The sequence below is a fragment of the Mixophyes fleayi genome, chromosome 3, assembly GCF_038048845.1.
Source record: "Mixophyes fleayi isolate aMixFle1 chromosome 3, aMixFle1.hap1, whole genome shotgun sequence".
Classification (NCBI taxonomy): Eukaryota; Metazoa; Chordata; class Amphibia; order Anura; family Limnodynastidae; genus Mixophyes; species Mixophyes fleayi.
The window spans coordinates 312,759,805-312,764,596 of record NC_134404.1 but is presented as its reverse complement, the minus strand read 5'-3'; positions in this window follow the sequence as shown (position 1 = coordinate 312,764,596).

Here is a 4,792-nt window from a genome sequence, read left to right as displayed (position 1 = left end):
TCTTTTCCCTTCTCCCTCTCCCACCTATGTCCAGACACTGGTGCCTTTGGTATGCGGTGGGAGGTCTTTGTTTCCTTTAATCACTATGAACCGTGGACATTGGTTTGTGTTATATTGTGTAAAGTAATTATATGGTTTTTTTTAAAGCCCCAAAAGTATCACATGCTTTTAATTTGTATTTTTTAAAAATTCCTCAGGAGCTCCCTCCGTTATTGTTGTTCTTGTGAAGCTCAGATTACAGTATTATAGGGCAAGATACTGAACTTTGTGTTCTATCAAGAACGTTAGTATGTGGTGATCCATTGTATTTTTGCCAATTGCATTAGACAGCGTTTCAGAACTACACACTTTCTGTCAAGTGAAGCAAATATAATAAATATACAGTACTTGGCTCTGTAATAAAAACACATGGGACTACTAACTATATATATATATATATATATATATATATATATATATATATATATATATATATATAATATATAGTATCTATATAATATATATTTATAAAATATATATAATATAATGTGTATATATAATATATATATATATATATATATATATATATATATATATACATATTATATTATATATAATATATATATATTTTATGTATAAATACATATATAATTTATATATATATATATATATATATATATATATATATATATGTATGTATTTATACATAAAATCTATATATAATATATATATAATTAATTAATTAATTCATTAATTAGAGATATTCACTGACTCCCGTGCTTTGGTTTTGGATCTGGATTAACTTTGAGTTTTGGTTTTGGCAAAACCGCCCTCATGTGTTTTGGTTTTGGATCCCGATATCCTTCTAAAATCCCTATTTGTTTTTGCTAAAATCACATAATTTGGCTCTTTTTTATCCCTACATTAATATATATATATATATTTACTTGATGCCCAGTATTGCATGACTAAGCTAAATTTAAAAGTGAATTCATGGATTTGTAAAACTTTGCAATAAAAATATTTTAGGAAGTCTTGTGATTTTGGCTACAGTGAGAAACACAGGCTGGCCAAGGATTTTGGATAGATTCTAAAAGCAGGTGCTAAAGTGCAGATCATTGTATCATTTCCCCTTATCTTTATTAGTCCAATGATAAGGGCTTTGTGGAATGACAAAGACCATTTCACTAATGCACTTACTTAGTTACTTAAGAACTTGTAACAAACCCCCACACCATGAAAACGTCTTATTGGTTTAGTATCCCCCTTATGTCTGCCTCCCTCGTACAACCTAGTTGTCATGTTTAAAACTGAATCCTCTGCTAACTAATGCTTTTATTGCTAGCTCGTGACCATCCATTGAGGCGTAATTATATTTATGTCACTGTTATTGTCTGTATCTGTCATAATATGGAATCTGTGGTACCTTATTAACAACAATACTGATTTTAAAGACAACATTTCAGGAGACCCTCTCTTATATGCTGGTCATTCTATTTCATTGAAGCTAAAAAGAAATGGTGAACAAATGGGAAATAAAATGAAAGTGTAAATAAAATAAAAAGAAGTCTAAAAGACATGGCTCTAGCTATGCCCATTTATAGCTTATTGTGCTACATCTATAACTCTTGTGCATACCATTCCCCTCAACTGACCCTCCAGCACGTATTCACAACTTCTGCCTAATGTCAACTAGTCATCAGCCTGTGTCACTTTCGGCTGGGGTTAGTATTGTTAAACTGGAACAAACATCATAGAATATCAATAAAGTTGCAGTTGAAAAAGAAATAAGAAAAAAAAGAAAAATAATTAATGTGAAATATTTTATGACTATTTTCTACTTTTAACCTTGTTTTTATAAGTCATTTTGAAATGTGGGTGTGGCTTCAGGGACATAAATAAACATCTGAGGGCCCTTTAGAATTTTTTTGTAAGGGCCCACATGTACATTTTGCACCACAAGGGACATGGCTATAACCCAAAAACACCCTACCCAAGCGACCCACCCTACCAGCACCACAAGCTTATCCCGCTAAATAAATGTAAATAAATTAAATAAAAAAGTTCTTCTTCTTTCTCCTCCTGCACAGTTCTTATTTTAAAGCTTAGTTTGACAATTAGAACACAGAGCTCATGCAGGAACAATCAGTTGTTGGCCTCACAGTGGTGCTATATAAATAGCTGCTGCTGCTGATGATGATGATGATGAGTAGCTGGATCTCTGTCAGATTTGGCCATACACATACAGGTGTGGAGTCAATCTGACAGATCCAGCCGTTTGTTCGGTCGGACAGGCCACCACTAATGCTGTTTGATGACGACCTCATACACAGTCATTTACTGTCTTTCCTGACAAATATCTGATGGATCCTGAACAGATGTAGCCCAGTGTTGTCTTTTTTTGGCACATGCAAGCTAATTACGTCTAAAAGGACCTAATTGGTAGCACCTTAATTACGGCTGTGCGATAGGGGTTCGACCCAGGGCACAATGCTGAAGGGGGGGGGGGCTTAGTTTTTTGAATATTTTAGGTTCATTTCGTTAAAATTGAGGGCTAGGCTAGATATAAGATAGATAGAGATGAGATAGATAGAGACGGATAAATAAACAGATAGATATGAGATAGATAGATAGATAGATAGATAGATAGACATATAGACAGATAGATAGATATGAGATAGATAGATAGATAGATGTCAAGTAGATAGATAGATAGATAGATAGATAGATAGATATGAGATAATTAAATAGATAGATAGATAGGTTGATAGATAGATATGAGAGAATTAGATAGATAGATAGAGAGATAGATATGAGCTAGATAGATAGATGTGAGATAGAAAAATATGAGATAGATAGATATGATATAGGTATGAGATATATGGATAGGTAGAAAGATAGATATGAGACATATAATTAAAAAGATAGATAGATATGAGATAGCTAGATAGATAAAATTGCCTAATTGGGTGTCACAATTGCATAGAGTTATTTACACACACAGACAGATGTAAAGATATGACATAGATATGAGATAGAAAGATATGAGAGAGATAGATATGACATAGATAAATATGAGATATAAAGATATGAGATAGATATGAGACGGAAATATAGATTAACAGATATGATATATATATATATATATATATATATATGAGATACATAGATATATATGAGATAGATAGCAGATAGAGATTTAGTACATTGTTCTGTGTATTGTGTATTATTTTATTAATGTGCTCCTTTAAAATAACTATTCTTTTAGTGCTTTATAATGAAAATATTTAAATGCTGGCATCATGAATTTAATTAAACTTTTAAAAACATTTATATACCCTATATTATCTGGTCACCTTAATTAAACTCTTAATGATATCAGTAAACAAGTAATGTAATGGTCCTATGGGAAAATTATTGTGCAATATAACATAACTCTTGTACCAATAAGTTTCTTGGCTGTATTCACTGAATCATCCCACTTTCCCTAATCACCTAGTGAGCCCAGTTATCATACTGAAGTGTTACAAATGAGTATGCACAACAGAGAATATACTGTTCTGTAGCAATTGGAGGATTAACTAGTAAGCTGTTGGAACTGTGCCTGTAGACCTATCTCACAAAATAGGTCTGCAGGATCATGTTTTTACGTTCCTGGAAAAAGAATATTATCAGATCAACCATCAACACATTTTTATCAAATAAGCAGTGCTGGCTTTAATCTGCAACAAATACCATATATGTTTTAAAGTTAAATTAATGAAATCCATCACATTTTAAGCTTCAGGACATATTGTCAGAGCAGGTATGACAGAGAAATATATAGGGAATATATAGGGCTTAGGGTGGCAAAGACATATCTTCCTACTGATCTGTTTGTCAGGTAAAGATTGGTTGATATTTAAGAAAAGAACCAATCATGGACACCCCATTTAATGACCCTACATGGTCCAAACCCATCTGTGTGATGCCAGCTGAGTACAGTTGTCACGATCCAGCACTCACCTGAGTCTGCATGATGTATGTGTGACAAAGGGTTAATAAAAAGGCAACCATCTGGTCTGTTTAAAAATGATTAAAACTCTCCTGATCTATCCCACACACTATCTTTGCCTTTCCAATTATGCCACCACCAAGGGTTTTTGTGAAGAGCTGACCCTCTTACTCAGGGAGACTTTGGTTTCCCCCTTAAACGAATCTATCACAATTTACTTTCATCCGAGTTCTCATAAACCCAATGATCTCCTCTGACTCAGAGTTATCATAAACCAAATGATCTCCTCGGACCCAGAGCTATCATAAACCCAATGATCTCCTCTGACTCAGAGTTATCATAAACCAAATGATCTCCTCGGACCCAGAGCTATCATAAACCCAATGATCTCCTCTGACTCAGAGTTATCATAAACCCAATGATCTCCTCTGACTCAGAGTTATCATAAACCAAATGATCTCCTCTGACCCAGAGCCAGGGCCAGTGCTAGGTTTCTTGGCGCCCTAGGCAAAATTTCAACCTGCCGACCCTCCCCGTACACATCAAGTACCCACTTCCAAGACCATGATACAATTGACGTTTGCAAAAAAAAAAAAAAAAAAAAGATAAGCCTTACCTCCTACAGCAGTCCAGATGCAGTGATGTTTGATGCAGAACGCTGTCCAGACTTCACTGCAGACACAGAATTTCTAGAGGGGAGGTATCCAGGTGTTAGATTTCAGACCAAAAAACTTGACACAATTAGTCTATGTATTATGCACTTGTTAAAAGCAATGGGCATCTTCTTTCCTTTATTGGTCCAAAGGGAAATGACAAGTA